Source organism: Chelonia mydas, chromosome 11 (assembly GCF_015237465.2).
Source record: "Chelonia mydas isolate rCheMyd1 chromosome 11, rCheMyd1.pri.v2, whole genome shotgun sequence".
NCBI classification, from domain to species: domain Eukaryota; kingdom Metazoa; phylum Chordata; order Testudines; family Cheloniidae; genus Chelonia; species Chelonia mydas.
Genome location: NC_051251.2, coordinates 57,823,151 through 57,841,475, shown reverse-complemented (window position 1 = coordinate 57,841,475; position 18,325 = coordinate 57,823,151). Strand labels below are relative to the sequence as shown.

The window sequence follows — 18,325 nt, the reverse complement described above, 5'->3', positions numbered from 1 at the left end:
TAGATTCCGCATGTTGAATGAGTTATAAATCCAGTTTTTGCTTTTTTCCTGCTGTATTTACCAACATATCAACTCTTTTTTATACTATAGTCAACTAGGCTACCAAATTTTACTAATTTTATAAAGGAGCCTCCAATAGAATTCACCTACTGTGCCTTGCAAAGTAATTTTTCTTTGAAAATGTGCAACAGGCTTAAACAGAGAGTTGTTACATGGCAAAACTACAAAGCCATGTACAGCTGAATGTTTAGAGAAGGTGGTATCGTAGACACATACGCCCATTATTTAACAATTTAAAACCCAGTGGCCATAAACTGTAGCTGTCACAGAGGAAAGAAAAAACAAACAAAACATGGTGGTGTGAAGCAAAGCCTTCTATAGACAAATTCTCATACATTTGCAACCCAGGAGTATGGCCAAGTATATGGTAAATAATTACTTGTCTAGCTATTAGCTCTACCCACTAGAGTTGAGTGAATGATCAAGTCAGTTTCTGACCAAGCTTTGAGCTGTCAGAAACGATGGCCTGTCTGTAGTGGAGGATATTGTGCGGCACATCTCCATCCCTCTTAGGAAATGGTATAACACAAGAATTTCTCAGTTGAGTACTGCTGACTTTTCACAATTCCATTAAGAGGTTATTGACTTCCTGCTATAGTTGGTCTTCCAAATAAGAATCATAACTTGCACCTTTGTAAAAACAACATTTGTCCATGGATAATCTGTGAAGGATCTAAATTTGTGAAACGGATTGTCTGCCCAGCTCTGGATGGCAGTGTACCAGAGCACACAACCCACTACAGGAATCTCCTTGTTAGAATCCAGCTGGCTGGCATTCCAGACCAAAGGTCTTACCCATGGAACAATGTGTGAAAGTACATGGTTTAGTTCGCAGGATTTATGCAACTGTTCTAGTTTTGACTTGTAGTTTTAATAGTGGATGCCTCCTAGACCTCCAGAGGTAGTGCGCTCTCATGAAATTAGCAGACTCCCTCAGAGAGGCTGCCCAGCTAGTGTGTATAAAGATGGAATAGCCATCGTCTCACCTCCTCCCCACCCTCTTTGGATCACCATGCATTAGCAAGCAGCTGACCCTATACTCTCCTGAGGACAGAGACAGCACTTGTGGTTGGCTGAGGTTGGCTGTGCCTGGGAAGGAGGAAGATTTGGAGCAAATAATCAAGCAATCAGTTTGCAAACACCTAGAAGATAATAAAGTGATAAGTAACAGCATGGATTTATCAAGAACAAACCTTGTCAAACCAATCTAATAGCTTTCTTTGACAGGGTAACAAACCTCGTGGATAGGGGGGAAGTGGTAGATGTGGTATATCTTAACTTTAGTAAGGGTTTTGATACTGTCTTGCATGACCTTTTCATAAACAAATTAGGGAAATACAACCTAGATGGAGCTACTTTAAGGTGGATGCAAAACTGGTTGGAAAACTGTTCCCAGAGAGTAGTTATCAGTGGTTCACTGTCAAGCTGGAAGAGCATATCAAAGGGGTGCCGCAAGAATTGGTCCTGGGTCTGGTTCTGTTCAATATCTTCATTAGTGATTTAGATAATGGCATAGAGAGTGCATATCTGTAGCAAAATAATGTGTCCCATCAAGTGTACTTAACTTGTTGTGGCAATGGGCATATCACAAAATGCCTAAGCTAAACAGATGTAAAACTGATTCTAGCACTATCTCCTGCTGTTGCACATTAACAATGGGGAGAGGGCCAAGACTGATCATTTTGGGGAGTCCGACAGAAATCAGCAGTATTAAAAGTTGATTTTTCCTGGTGGAGTTGTGGTTTGTAAAGTGACTGGAACTGTTTAAGCTGGTAGTCTCCTCCACACCCCACTAAAAAAGGGACTTCTCATTTCTTATAGAACATGTCTCTTAGGATTTAAAAGCTTAGGGCCAGATTGTGGCCAGTCTTTACATGAGCACACAAGGTGGAAAGGGATCAAAGAGCCTCTCCACGTAGCCTATGAAGCGTCTGCCGGCTATTACAAAAGTGCAGAGATAGCTTAGGGCTGCCAGCATTAGCACTGCCAAAGGAGCAGAGAGGATGCAGGGCTGCGGGGAAGTACACACTGCACCCTGTTTCAGGGTGATACAGTGACTGTGACCCTTGAGAGCTCCAGAAGACACAATGCTTCCTGGAGCTCCTGGTAGGGTAGTGAGCAAGCAAAACACCCTCAGTTCAGGGATTGGGTTTAATGTTGCCATTTTGCCCTTTGTGTAGAAAAGCTTGGAGCAGACATTTAAATTTCCCGCATCTGCCCCCAATGACTGGGGGCTGCATTAATGGATTTTTCACTGTCAGCAACAGCACTTGTGGTAGATCATCATATAAGAACGGCCATATTGGGTCACACCAAAAGTCCATCTAACCCAGTATCCTGTCTTCCGACAGTGGCCCATGTTAGACGCCCCAGAGGGAACAAACAGAACAGGTAATCATCGAGTGATCCATCCCCTTTCGCCATTCCCAGCTTCTGGCAAAGAGAGGCTAGGGACACCATCCCGGCCCATCCTGGCTAATAGCCATGATGGACCTATCCTCCATTAATTTATCTAGTTCTTTTTTTAAACCCTGTTATAGTCTTGGCCTTCACAACATCCTCTGGCAAAGAGTTCCACACACTGGCTGCACGTTGTGTGAAGAAATACTTTCTGTTGTTTGTTTTAAACTGGCCGCCTATTAATTTCATTTGGTGACCCCTTGTTCTTGTGTTAGGAGAAGGAGTAAATAACACTTCCTTATTTACTTTCTCCACACCAGTCATGACTTTATAGACCTCTCTCATATCCCCCCTTAGTCATCTCTTTTCCAAGCTGAAAAGTCCCAATCTTATTAATCTCGCCTCATATGGAAGCTGTTCCATACCCCTTGTCATTTTTGTTGCTCTTTTCTGAACCTTTTCTAATTCCAATATATCTTTTTTGAGATGGGGCGACCACATCTGCACACAGTATTCAAGATGTGGGCATTTGATGTTGGAAAACATCAGGAGAACACTGATGGTCTAACAGGGCAGTAAAATGAAAAATAAATGGCATGGCAATGGGATAGAGATAATAATAAAGGAATTATTATTATTAGCAGATTTCTCTATCATTGGGCTACTTGTTTATCACATTGATATATCAAGGGCCATACAACATACCTACATCTCTTGTTTGTAGGACTTAATGGGATAATTAGACCAGCAATCATCCTATTCACTTGTGCATGCAAATTCAGGCTGTGTGTGTACACTAAGGATATGTATACACTGGGAAAATACATCATGTTAGAACACTTGTTAATTGACTTGATTTTAAACGTGACTTAAGGTACAAATTTCAAAAGTGATTTAGGAGCCTAAGTGCCATTCTCAACGGTGACTTGAGGCAATTAGGTGCCATGGGTCACTTTTGAATACAGAATTTAGACGCTTTTGAAAATTTTATGCTTCGCCCCTTAGTGTGGACAAGGATAATTGTATTTTAAAACATGTCAACTGGCCTCGGTAAACGTTAGGGTCCCCCCACAACCAACCACACTTATGGTTAACCAAGACCAGCTAACATTCTTAAACATGATTGTCCTTGTCCACACTATGGGCTATGTCATGTTCAACATTGTGTTAACTAACATGTTTTCTAACAGGATGGACTTTCCCAGCATAGACATATCCCGAGTTCTTATTATCGGATGTGCTGAGCACCATCTGCAAAAGAAGTCAGCAGACATAGTAGGTGTTCAGCATGACTGAAAATCAGTCTCTAAATGGATAGCTTTGTAAAAAACAAAACAATAAGTAATTAGCAGGAGAGGATGACATGAATGTGGAGTCAAGAGTCTCAGAGACCAGTGATCTATAACACTATGTAAACTGTAAGGTGATTAGTGAGAAAAAAATTAGATGTCTCACCAAACCGAATGGCTCCAGTTTCTCTCCCTCGTTTTCTAGATAATCCAGTTGCCTGTATCTTCTGTAATAACTGGAAATTACAAGAAGAATTATTAGTTACACTGTTTCTGCTTATTGTTCTGGCTCTCTTGTCATGAGTGAGCTTTTCTTGAGCAAATCTCAAAACCTGATTGCAGTTGCCATCCAACCCCTTACGCAGACAAACACAGTGCCTAAATTTTGATATGTTGGGAGCCACATTGGCAGTTTGCCAAGAGCCAACAGCTCTTGCCAATTTGCATATAAATGTACACAAGAAGTTTCTCAAAATCAAATGTACACAACCACAATTTGCCTGTACTTGTATGCCTATTAACAGATAAATTGAAACTGATTTCCTGCACTGGCAATGAAAACCTGTACTTTGTCAGTTTCGTCCTTCCCCTGCAGTTAGAGCAGGAGGGCAGTCCTGGGCTACAGTTTGGGACTTCATTGCCCACACTCCGGACACCTTTGGTTGTACTGTGATTATACTGGTCCGATCACCACTTTAGTCAGACACTCATACCCTTGTCATGACTTGCTCTGGAACAGCCATTTCAGCAGAGATAGCAAGTTCTGCTCACTGGCATCTTAACTAGCCCTTAGTTCTTGAACTTCCTGAAGAGCAGACAGCCTTTGACAAATCTAGCTGGTTTGCTTTGTCTTCCTGGACTCATTTTTCCTTTGATAATACGAAATACTCACTCTTTATTACAGAATGGGAATATACGACTGTTCTCATATTTCACCCTTTTTATACACAGGGCAACCATACATTTTTCACAAAGGCCCCAGAGAGCCCTGTATGACGTGAGTCCCACCTGAGCCGCAGCTTTTCTTTCAAAGCAGGATGCGAAGTTAATTTCTCCAGCATACAAAATAGCATGGTTCTCACTGAGTTACTGCCCCTGCAAAGGGTTTTTGCAGGTTAGATTGGAAGGGTCCTTTACAATCTAAACACATACTTTGCATGGCTTGCTGAATCTTAGATCACAATTACATTCGAAATCTAGTGGAGGAGTGGAATGCTTCAGAATCTGATGCTTCACTGAGGAAATACGAAAGTCGTTAAGCTTGTTACAGTGTAATAAAGCTCTTCAGGGGTCAGATTGTGCATGGTAGGCATTGGCTTGAGTCTTAGGGGAGCCACACAGAGACCCCCGGCCCACAAGGGGAGTATGCCCATTTCTGTAGCCCTGAGAAGGGTGCAGAATGCTCCACTTTGTGCCTCCAGAAAGCTCTGGGAGGTGCATGAGAGGGGGCAAATGCTACGGACCCACCTCCCCTCTGCCACTTTGGTGCTGGGAGGGAATATTCCGGACCCCTGCCCAGGGAACATGGGTGGGATGGGGAGAATGGAGAAGGCTCATCGTGTCCTCTCCCTCATTTGTACGCCTGAATGGAGGCCTGGCACAATCTGAGCCCAAACAGACTCACCTAAAGATTTACTAGAGATTCAAAGTCAGCCTATGTAACTTCTCTTTGCCATTCTATAGATTGGCATGTACTGTGCTGGTTATTTTAGCACTCTTGTCTTACACAGAGGGGAACAGTGCACAATTACAGTCATTGCACTTTGGAGGATTAGGGTATGTCTACACTGCACACTCCTTTCAGCGAGCATACAGTACATACACTGTGTGCCCCCTAGCATAGGTATAAATAGCAGTACAGAAAGTGAGGCATTGCTTAGGTGTGTACAGACACACCTGAACCCCAGGGTATATACCCTACATGGCGCTCAACATGCCCAAGCAGTGCCTCCCCCGTTTATACTGCTATTTTTAGCAGTGCAGCGTCCCACTGCTGGAGTCTTTCCTACCGCACAACAGACTTTGGCAGCAGGGAAAGGCTCAAGCAGGGGGAGGCAGCGGGGAAAGACTCTGGCAGCTCCCTGCTGCCCAGCCTTTCCCTATTGCTTTCTCCCTGTCAGAGCCTTTCACAGCCACTTGTAGCTACACACCATAGTATTGTTGGTCACTGCAGCGAGTAGCTACATGTACCCTACATGCCACCACCAGTGGTGTCCAATATAGACATAGCCCCAGAGTCATATCAATGGTTCTGTAGTCATGGTTGTAAGACACTTTATATTCTAAGCCCCAATCTTGATTCCCTCTCCCTCCCAAACCTAAATCTGTAAGGGCGGGGGGAAGGGAAGGCTCCTCTCAGTCTAGGTATTGCTTACTCTAAGGTCAGGAGAACATTTGTGGAAAATTCAAAATAAATCCAACAAGCCATCAAACAAGTTCCTTGACTTAGAAGAATGAATGGGTCTGTCTTTCAGCCAATTGTTCTTGCTGTTTTTGTCCTATTGTATTTCAGGATTGGTTTGGGTTAGAAAATTACAAATAGTCTCATGTACTTGTTCTCAAGGAGCACTCATGAGTGCACAGGATCACATTCATGAAGTGATTCAAGTCAGAATTTCAACTCTTGTGCCTTGAGGTTTCTCATGGAAGTGGGCTATTTTTAAATTAGAGGAATAGTACAAAAATAATTTGAAGTCACGAATCTCTTTATCTTCTGGACTCTCATGGCTTTAAAATGGTGAACGTGATTTTAAACAAAACAGCTAGATACCATTTTTAAAGTTTGCACGAAAGTAAAGTTTTATGGATATTGCAAAAGTTTTCTCCCTGCGGTAGCAGTGGCCAGAGCTCCGGGCCTTTTAAATTGCTGCCAGAGCCCTGCTTCCGGAGCCCCAGGGTAGCAGCGCCATCCGGGAGCCCCCGGGGCTCTGGCAGCAATTTAAAGGGCCCGGGGCTCCCGGCCGCCGCTACTGCAGTGGAGCCCCTGGCTCTTTAAATCGTCGCCAGAGCCCTGCTGCCGGAGCCCTGGGGTGGAGACGGCGGCCGGGAGCCCCAGGCCCTTTAAATCTCATTGTAAAGGGCCCGGGGATTTAAATCTCAATGTTGAGGCCCTGTCCCCTGCTCAGGACTCTGGCATACTGGTAAGTCCTTTAAGTTACTTTCACCCCTGTTAGTATCTAACAGTAAATCATTCTTATAACGCCACTGTAAAATACTGGAACCACTGGAAGCTCAAAGATAGTTTAAAGGATGAATTGTAGGTTCTCCTGTAGCACAAGGCCTCAGAAAATTGGTGTTAGATAAAACAAATTCTACCTACTTCACAAGCTCCTACAGTATCATACTTCCAACACCCAGGAGTAAATTTGTTCATGACTGTGATGTTTACTTGCTATCTAAAGGCAGCTTAGCCTGTTTTCTGTTTGTTTTTCATTTGTTTGTTGAAGAAAATACAGTCCGGGTTTTTTTTGGCATCCATTACCGGTGTATTATTAATAATCCTGATGGGACAGACTAATTCCTCATCTCTCCCAGATGCATGAAATCACTCTTTTTCTCCTCACCAAGAAATCTGGTCATGCATTGAGCTCCCAGAGCAGCAGCATTCTTTGGGGAATTTTTAAAAATAAAACCATGTATAAATCGTATCAATGGATGCACATATCTTGGAGCAGTTACCTCTTGCAGCCTACTTGCAGAGTACTGTTTGCAACAGGGCTACATTAACTTGTACTAGGGAACTTTTAGTGCATGCCAGCAGGGTCCACGTGGGCCAGTTAGTGTACAACACACTTGCCTGCACTAGAATTTACACCCCTCTAATGTAGACTATGGCACTGTATAGACAAGCCCTAGGTAGATGTCTACACTGTGTTCATCTTGGTGATGCCTACGTACCATATGGCTGAATCAAGATCTGCTAACTTGATCCAAGGTGAGAATTTCTGCAAAGAATACAGGAGACCACACTTCTGGATGGTTCCCTCTATTACTGTGAAGATACATTTCTTAATATTTGTAAAGTGCTTTGAGATGCTCAGGTGGAGGCTACATAAAATTGCATAGTATCGTTAATAATTACTGTTACCATCCCAGATATGCCAGAACACATGCACAGCAGTTTAAGCATATACATTTCCCTTCCCGCTCTAAAAAGAGTATATACATATACCCACTTCCAGGGGTGTGGCTTTATCAGTAACTAAAATAACAAAGCAAAGCTCATTTTAAGCTTCTGTCTCCAAGCTGCGGCTGCCTCAGAAAGACACTCCACTCTTTTTACATGCTGTTTGGGAGGTAACTAGAGCCACCTCCCAGCATGAACCAGCAGAGTTTGTATCTTTATGTAGGATTCCAATACCTGAATTCAGGGTGTGTCAGCAGAGGAGCCTAGCAAGCTGCAAAGAGGACTAGAAACTGCTTCTGCACACAGATAATACAATATACTGGAAAACATCTCTTAAAAGAAAGCTTATCTTACTACCCCAGTGCAGTGCTTGAGGCAAAAAAAGAAGGCCATTACGGAAGCTGCAGAGAATGAATCGTTTTGTTTTATTTGGATCTGTACAGTAGCTCAGCCTATAAATAGAAACCAGTATTTACATTTGCTTTACTTTATTTGAAAGTTGTGGGATTGACTGTAATCAAGCAACACCACAGAGCCTGGGAGAGCTAGTTAAGACAACCCTTAGGTACCCATATTAGCCACCTAGTGCTCAATGCTGAGAGGTGCAGTGTGCCCCCAATTCTTACTTACTTCATTGGGAGCTGAGGGTGCACAGCACCTTTCAGGATCAGGCCCTAATTCTTTTAATCTATAAGTCTGGTTTAAATCCCGATATGTCAAGTGTGGCCAGATAAATGTCCAAAGAAGTGTCAAGGTTCACAGTTAAAATGGATTTCTATGACCTATGTTAAAAAACGTTCCACAGTGTAATCAGAAAATCCCTAGAACGTAATCTAATAATTATTTAAAATTATTTTTAAGAAAGGTTCATCAAAAAAAATTAAAGTGTGTTCTAACAAATCCCCACAGTGGCATTATTCTGGGCACAAATGATCACCCTATCCATCTCTAGCAAGCCAGCATAATTAAGCATTCTACATCTACTATGATTAACAACTGGAGTTATCTGATTCATGGTTAACAATGCAATTGCAACTATTTTCAACGGGAAAGTCCTCCACTTAATCTGTCCCTGGCCTCCCAACGGAATAACATGAGTTTCTGAATATTTCATATCTTTCCCAAGTGGAACTAGTTGTGCCCCCACTTTGTTGGTCGGGAAGGGCTACCAGAAGTTACACACTGACTTTTTCAGCTGCCGAAACAACAAACTAGAGATTTCCTTAATAATTATCCCAATAGGCTTTTTTGTTTGTTCATTTTTAAATCACTCCACTGTACCTTGAAACAGTATGGCAGGCACATTCAGAAGATCCTTTGATGTCAGGATATGACTTTATAGACAGTGCTTTTCCTTTTTTTTTTAAAGATAAAATGAATTACTAATCAAAACAAACGCTAAACAGAAAACGTAGGTCTGAATATATAAAGTGCTTTAACTAAGCATGAGCTGGAATTTTAGGAGACAAAAATACAACAAAATACAACAAATAATGTGTGATGTAAAAGACACTAACACCTTATATACTGAGATTGTGGTGCACTTTAGCAGAGGGAATTACAGTGGCTAAATGTAATGGGCATATATATGTTGTTAAAAAACCCTGGAAGATATAGAAAATATTACAGATATAGTGAGTACTGGATAGCTGAGGGGACTGGCAATCCAATTCACAGCTTTGGATTTCCTGGTCACCATTTTAAATCCAGGCCAAGTCTGTAGGGACAAAAAATCGTACTGTTCAATATAGTCCCCAACGGACAAGTAGCCACATACTGAAAATTATCGGCACAGTCAATACTGTTTTTGCAGGGTCATGATAAAAGCCGAAGACTGTATTAACACAAAAGTCACCCCTAGCAGCAGCGGTCCTTCCGTGTCACACTGAAACGCATGGACAGGGCAGTTTGGGGGATTTGTACTGTGGCTGCCTTTGCTGTGCTTGTTCTGTTGGTCAAGGGGAGACTTCAGGCCCCATGGACGTCAAGTCAGCACCTTCCAACTGGACTAAGTTCTCCTATATATATACAATTGCATAATCAGGCACAAAGCTTAATGGAGCTTAATGGACGATCACTTAATGGGATGATCTCTCCCAGGGCTACTTGGTGTGCAGGGGGAGGGAAATGATCGCTCTACACCATCCACAGGAGTGGTGCATATTACTCCCAACAGTGCATCAGCTTGGGTCCATGGGCCAGTGTAGTGGGAAATGGGGCATGGCCCCACCTCTTCCCACCCCTATCTGCGTGATGCATTCTCTGGAAGGAGGAAGGACTGAGCATTCTCAGAGACTGCTGTTGTGATCTTCCCTTGCACACCTTCCGGTCCCATGCATTCATGCAAAGGCAGATTACGGTCTGACTCACTGTATTTTTTTCTGTACAGTTTGTTTCTGTGCTTGGGTTTTTACATCATGAAGCTCTCTGGGTTACAAATTTTCCCTCTGATATAAAGCCCTGAGCACACTGGTCTTTATTAAACACTCCATTTAGAAGACAGAAAAACTCTCATTCTTGCATACAAATTCTAAGAAAGGGGTTGTAATGGAACTACGTGATGTTTGTACAGATTTGTACAGAGAAATGAATACTGAATTCAATTTACACATGTAATGATAGTATTAGACTGATGTTTGTCATACAGAGTAGGAGCAAAATTACCAGTGAGACCTTCAGTGGACTTAATCATGAGTGTAATGAGAAAACTCATTCCCATGTGGTCAGTATTTCACATCACAAAAGGAGTCACACATAGCTCTCAAAACCAAAGAGAGAAGGCTCTGTGAAATAATAATTTGTGCATCAAAGCAGCAATTTCATGGGAATTATAAACAAATAAAAAAGTTGGGAGCAAACTTTAACTTTGGAATTTATCACTTCTTTTGATGTTCTTCAAGCATTTTTTTCCTGGGAATAAATAGAATCACTGGTTTCACTCTTCCAATGGCATTGGTTGGACAACATATGTATTTGGAAGGGAAACAGCATGAAAAAATAAATTCTTTTTTAAAATAGTGAGTTTGGATGACATTGAGCTAAATTCTGCTCTCATCTACTTTGTTGTAAATCTGGAGTTATTCCAATGAAATCACATTTACCCCAGTCTAAAGGAGATCTAAATTTGGCCCAGGGTCTGCAGACCAGTACCTTTTACACTGGTAATTTATTCAGGATTTAAGCATTTATTTACTTTTTTAGGAACACATGTATATTTACCCCTGTGCCCCAGCAACTGACATATGACTTGGCACTTCTGCTCTGAGTGTCTTTGATCCAGCAATGTGCACTTACTCACATGACATATTCTGCATATTTTATGGTATGCTAAAAAAAAGTTATGTTACAGTTAACAAGGGAAAGCTGAATGGAAAATGCTACATGTATGCGACATGCCTGAGTTGCCATTGCCAATGCAACCTTGCCTTTCGGAATTTCCTGACTTCTGCAAATTTAATCCTGCAAGCTCAACACTACATTTATGTTATTTATTTTTAATTTAATTTCCTAGTGGTTCTGTTTGTTTGTTTTTAAGAAAAAAGGGGAAGAGGATAAAAAATAAATCTGGCTGTAATCAGCCTGCACTGCTTACAACTCTACAGGCTTCAACAGAGGACTCTACATGTTATTTTAACTAATGTGTGACTTATAGCTTGGATTCTGCTCTGCATATGAGCTGTGCTCATTTCAGTCAGTATTAAGCAATCTGCATGACCGTCCTGAGGTGGGCTTTGCCTTTATTAGGAAAAGGTATGTTTTTAACATGATAATAAACCCATATAAAATCCTGGCTGAAATCCTAGGTGTACTTCACCTTGACCAGTTGACACTTGTTAAAACTACAACTTGCTTGTCTACACTAGGATTTTAACACATGTTCACTAAAATTAAAACACACATTTTTTCCTAGTTTTCGCATGGCCAGTGGGGCCAGTCAGCTAGAGGGGCAGTCCCTGACATAAAGTAAAGAAGCTCTTAGTGTCTATTCAGCGCTAAATAGGTTCATATACTAGGCTGAGTTGTTTCCTACGTAGTTTGCCCTACTGAAGTGTTTCCCAAAATGGGAGACATGCCCCGCTGGGAGGGCACAACCAGACTTATCAATTATTCTCCAGAGTCTGACCTTTCATTTTTTAAAAAGAGTAAGCCTCTACCTATTACTGTTGTGAAGGAAACCTTCAAAATGTGACCTGAATGTAACTGAAGCAAAGACATCTACCTGAATTTGCAGAGCCTGAAACACATTCTGAGGTATGGACTGTCCTATTCCTTTTTATGCTAACTCAGATGCCAATGGTGATACCTTAAATATCACCATTGTTAACTATTTAATTGCTCATTAAACATGGAAAAAAGGTGAGGAAGCATCACATGATGAAAATCTACACAAGTGTTTCCCAAAGTGGGAGCATGGGTGTGAAGGACTAGCTGGGGGCAGGGCACAGATGATGTAGTCTGCGTAAACTGACTAACGCTAGCTTGAGCTAGTGCACTAAAAATAGGGACATAGTAGGGACATTGCAGCAGAGCTGGCAGCTAAGACTCGCTGCCTAAGTCCAACCCCATCTGACCCCCTAAGTCTGAGCTCCAGTGGTTAGCCCGAGCTGCCGCCTTTGCTGCTATGTGCACACTGCTATTCAGTGCTAGCTCAAGCAGAACTAACACAAGTCTGTCTACCCGGGCTCGGAGGCAGGTTCCCATCTGCAGTGTAGACGTAACCTAAGATCCTCAAATAAAAAGGCAGTACATTAAGTGCATATTACCAGGTGCTCAGAGTCAACAAGTATGGTGTATCTGAGTTTGGTCATGGAGCCGGATGTAGTAATTATTTGGGTACAATAATCCCAACGGGAGTTGCCCAAATCAGTCTTTATAACAACAGGATTCCACTGTGCATTATGAAAAGACCATCCCTGAGATGTCCAAACAAGGATCAAACATTAGGTCAATATGCTTTTCAGTCCCATTGACTTTACTTATATTTATAAGTAAAGGGCTCGATCCTACACACCTTAAACAAACAGTCTTTATTCATGTGAGCAATACCACTGACTTCTATGGGACTCTTTACAGTAGTAAGTATTACTCCCATAAGTAAGGGTTGCAGGATTGGGCTCAAGAGGCATAACTGGGCAATGGCCAAAGTATTTTTTTAAATTATTTTTTTCTTTATTTTTGGTAGACATTCAGCAGAGGAAATGTCTGTAGCAAAAGGGTGACAGTTATTAGCTTTCTCTTTCATTGCAGTGCTGATTCAGAATACTCTTCCATTTTCAGAAAATCTGAAATTTTCTATTAAAAAAACAAACTAAATTTTTGGAGCTAAAATACAATGATATAAAACAAACTTTACACATGAAATATATTGTTGCTGTGACTGGGATGTATTCAGCAATAAATCTGCATCACAAGACAAAGATCTGTTCTTTGCCAAGGTAAACATACAAAGGCAGTACGGTAATATCCATTTCTGGCAAAGGGCTGACACACCAGAATCCAGTGATAAATATCTTGCTAAATCTCTTTACAGTGGAACTTCTTATGAGAAGTGCAGGGGAAAAAAAATCCATGACATAGAGGCGCTGGGTAATATGATGCTATACCAACTGAGGGACTGATCTTAAATTTATCAGGCAGTCAAGAGTGCTCAGCGCCTGACAAAATCAAGCCTTCAGCCGAGATGATGAAGCAACAACATGCTGTTTTGAAAGAGAGAAACGTCATTTCATAAAATTCTCCACAATACAGATATTGCAGATAAACCTTACCGACAACGGGGGGGGGGGGGGGGGGAAGGGGAAACAAAGGGTTCTCTCTGTCTGTGTGTTGCTTTTGCCAGGACCAGAGCAGGAATGCAGGTCAGAACTCCTGTAAAGGGCTAATAAGCAATCTAGTTAGATATGCGTTAGATTCTGTTTTGTTTAAATGGCTGATAAAATAAGTTGTGCTGAATGGAATGTATATTCCTGTTTTTGTGTCCTTTTGTAATTTAAAGTTTTGCCTAGAGGGATTCTCTATGTTTTGAATCTGATTACCCTGTAAGGTATTTACCATCCTGATTTTACAGAGGTGATTCTTTTACTTTTTCTTCAATTAAAATTCTTCTTTTAAGAACCTGATTGCTTTTTCATTGTTCTTAAGATCCAAGGGTTTGGGTCTGTGTTCACCTATGCAAATTGGTGAGGATTTTTATCACGCCTTCCCCAGGAAAGGAGTTGTAGGGTTTGGGAGGATTTTGGGGTGAAAGACGTTTCCAAATGGGCTCTTTCCCTGTTATATATTTGTTAGACGCTTGGTGGTGGCAGCAATAAAGTCCAAGGGCAAAAGGTAAAATAGTTTGTACCTTGGGGAAGTTTTAACCTAAGCTGGTATAAATAAGCTTAGGGCATTTTTCATGCAGGTCCCTACATCTGTGCCCTAGAGTTCAGAGTGGGGAAGGAACCTTGACACAAGCATAGCCTGGCATGTAGGTTGCAGAGGGCAGATTTTATCCTCCAGTGTAATAATACAAAGAACTTAAATACAGACCTACTGTCAAGGTTGTACTAAAAGAGCTGACCTAAACCAGAGCCTCATTCATGATCATCTACATAGAATGACTGGCAATGAGCATCAGGTTGAATTCTGGCAGGGAGCTAGCTGAACAGCAAGGCTGAGAACCAAGTGACATACCAAAACCTTGACAGAATAAAAATGTACACTTCACAGTGTAAAGATGTCCAGCTGGCCAGATCTCTTTAGGTACCTCTGGTGCAGTAATCTAACTAATAACTATGGCTCAGTATACAGAGAGAGGTACAGCAGATCCATCTTTATCAAGATCTTTTCCCCTATAAAGTTTCTAAGTTATACAGTTATTATCTGGGACTTGTCCACACAAATTCCACTTGTCCACTTAATTCACAACAAGCTGGGAAGTAAATCTACCCTGCACTAGCTGCTGTGCAGTAAGTGGACAGGGGATGGATCACTTGATGATTGCCATATTGTGTTCATTCCCTCTGAAGCACCTGCACTGGCTACTGTCGGAAGACAGGATACTGGGGTAGATGGACCATTGGTCTGATCAAATATTGACATTCTTATGTTCTAAGTGTTTTTGTGGACCATGCTGCCATGCACTAACAGTTCCTTAGTGCGATCCTGATCTACAAACATACAAGCCTGGTCTACACTACGAGTTTATGTCGGATTTAGCACTGTTAAATCAAATTAAGCCAACCACACAACAAAGCCATTTTTTTCGACATAAAGGGCTCTTAAAACTTGATTTTTGTACTCCTCCCCAATGAGGGGATTAGCGCTGAAATCAACATCACCATTTCGAATTAGGGTTAGTGTGGATGCAATCTGAAGGTATTGGCCTCTGAGAGCTATCCCACAGTGCACCATTGTGACCACTCTGGACAGCACTCTGAACTCGGATGCACTGGCCAGGTGTACAGGAAAAGCCCCGGGAACTTTTGAATCTCATTTCCTGTTTGGCCAGGCAAGCTCATCAACACAGGTGACCATGCAGAGCTCATCAGCACAGGTGACCATGCAGTCTCGGAATCGCAAAAGAGCTCCAGCATGGACCGAACGGGAGGTCCTGGATCTGATCGTTGTATGAGGAGAGGAATCCGTGCTATCAGAACTACGTTCCAAAAGCCGAAATGCCAAAACATTTAAAAAAATCTCCAAGGCCATGAGGGACAGAGGCTACAGCAGGGACGCAACACAGTGCCACGTGAAACTTAAGGAGCTCAGACAAGACTACCAGAAAACCAAAGAATCAAACGGACGCTCTGGGACAGAGCCCCAGACATGCTGCTTCTACGATGAGCTGCATGCAATTCTAGGGGGGGCCACCACCACTATCCCACCCCTGTCCGTGGACTCCAATGATGGGGTACTCTCTACCATGCCTGAGGATTTTGCGGACAGGGAAGATGAGGAAGAGGAGGATGAGCTTGAGAGCACACAGCACACCTTTCTCCCTGACAGCCAGGATCTTTTTATCACCCTGACTGAAATATCCTCCCAACCCAACCAAGCCGAAGAAGGGACCTCTGGTGAGAGTACCTTTTTAAATATACTACATGTTATAAAAGCAAGCGTCTTTTAATGATTAAGTAGCTCTGAGGACTTGGGATGCATTCGTGGCCAGTACAGCTCCTGGAAAAGTCTGTTAACGTGTCTGGCGATGGAGCGGAAATCCTCCAGGGACAGCTCTCCTGGAGGTACTCTAAAAGCCTTTGCAGAAGGTTTCTGGAGAGAGCATCCTCCATGGTAGGACACTTTACCACATCATGCTAGTAGCAAGTAATCTGGTATCATTGCATGACAAAGCCTGGCAGCGTATGGTCCTGGTGTTTGCTGGCATTCAAGCAACATCCGCTCTTTATCTCTCTGCGTTATCCTCAGGAGAGTGATATCGTTCATGGTCACCTGGTTGAAATAGGGGAATTTAATTAAGGGGACATTCAGAGGTGGCCGTTCCTAGTGGGCTGTTTGCCTGTGGCTGAAAAGAAATCCTCCCCACAGTTACCCACGCAGTGGGAGTGGGGGGGCCATTGGTGCTGAGCTGTTCGCGTTTGGCCAGAAGGGATCTTCCCTGATACCAGCCACACGGTGGGATGAGGGGTAAAGTGATCATCCCAGAGAATTGGATGGGGGGGGGGGTTACTTTGGTTTCTGCTGCGGCACGTTAACAGGAAAACCGCAGCACTAAATGGCCAACTCAACGTGTTTTGCTTGGTATGGGAGAGGAAGGCACTGCTGTTATGAAGGTTGCAGAAGCCGAAAGACTATGGCTTACCATGGCCGCCTGCAAGCTGAATTCTGTTGCCTGGCACTGCGTGTGTGATCTCTAACACCAAAGCCGCAGGCACTCAATATAAGATGCAAAATGCGACCTTGTACCAAAATCACATGTGCAATGTAATGTGAATAGTGTTGTTCACCGTGAAAGAGTATAGCCATTGTTCTCTAAAATGTATCTTTTAAAATACTTCACGCCCTTTTTTAACTCCAGCAGCTGCAAATGTTTTAAGCCTCCCTCCTCCGTCCCAAAGGCTATCTCAGATAAGGCGGCGAAAAAACGCACGCGCAATGAAATGTTCTCTGAGCTCATGCAGTCGTCTGGCACTGACAGAGCTCAGCAGAATGTGTGGAAGGACACAACAGCAGAGTACAGGAAAGTGGCCGATGAATGTGAGGAGAGGTGGTGGCAGGAAGATCAGAGGAGGCATGAGGACACGCTGGGGCTACTGCGGGATCAAACGGACATGCTCCGGCGTCTGGTGGAGGTTCATGAATGGCAGCAGGATCACAGACTGCCGCTGCAGCCCCTGTTTAACCGCTCTCCCTCCTCCCCAAGTTCCATAGACACCTCACCCAGATGCCCAAGAACGTGGGGGGGGGGAGGCTCTGGGCACCCAACCACTCCACCCCAGTGGTCAGCCCAAGCAACAGAAGGCTGTCATTCAACAAGTTTTGAAGTGGCCTTTTTCTTCCCTCCCACCCTCCTCCCACACCCCACCCGGGCTACCTTGTGAGTTATCTCCCTATTTTTATAATCAATTAATAAAGAATATATGTTTTTTAAATGATAGTGACTTTACTTCCTTTCCAAGCAAGCTGTGATCGAAGGGGGGAGGGCGGGTGGCTTACAGGGAATTTAGAGGCAACCAAGGGGGCAGGTTTTCATCAAGGAGAAACAAACAGATGTGTCACACAGTACCCTGGCCAGTCATGAAACTGGTTTTCAAAACTTTTCTGATGTGCAGCACTTCCTGCTGTGCTCTTCTAACCGTCCTGGTGTCTGGCTGCATGTATTCAGTGGCCAGGCGATTTGCCTCAACCTCCCACCCCACCATAAACGTCTCCCCCTTACTCTCACAGAGATTGTGGAGCGCACAGCAAGCAGTAATAACAATGGGAATATTGGTTTCGCTGAGGTCTGAGCGAGTCAGTAAACTGCGCCAGCAACCCTTTAAACATCCAAATGCACGCTCTACCACCATTCTGCACTTGCTCAGCCTATAGTTGAACAGCTCCTGACTTCATGAGCCAGGGCATTAAGGGGTAGGCTGGGTCCCCAAGGACAACTATGGGCATTTCAACATCCCCAACAGTTATTTTCTGGTCTGGGAAGTAAATCCCTTCCTGCAGCCATTTAAACAGACCAGAGGTCCTGAAGATGCGAGCGCCATGAACCTTTCCCGGCCATCCCACGTTGATGTTGGTGAAACGTCCCTTGTGATCCACCAGTGCTTGCAGCACCATTGAAAAGTACCCCTTGTGGTTTGTGTACTGGCTGCCCTGGTGGTCCAGTCCCAAGACAGGGATATGCGTTCTGTCTATAGCCCCACCACAGTTAGGGAATCCCATTGCAGCAAAGCCATCTACTATGACCTGCACATTTCCTAGAGTCACTAACCTTGATAGCAGCAGCTCAATGATTGCG

At 43.2% G+C, this 18,325-nt stretch overlaps 1 protein-coding gene across 7 annotated transcripts in view; it reads right to left on the bottom strand.

Moving 5' to 3' along the window:
* Window positions 1-18,325, bottom strand: part of SPATS2L (spermatogenesis associated serine rich 2 like) — a 135,279-nt gene that overhangs the window by 102,453 nt on the left and 14,501 nt on the right. For 4 of the 7 annotated variants that reach the window (XM_043525282.1, XM_037912752.2, XM_037912755.2 and 1 more), the window contains exon 2: window positions 3,916-3,985. The exons of the other annotated variants lie outside the window; for them this stretch is intronic. The gene's annotated coding sequence lies outside the window, so the exon portion shown is untranslated. The remainder of the gene's footprint in view (window positions 1-3,915; window positions 3,986-18,325) is intronic. 7 annotated transcript variants of the gene reach the window in all.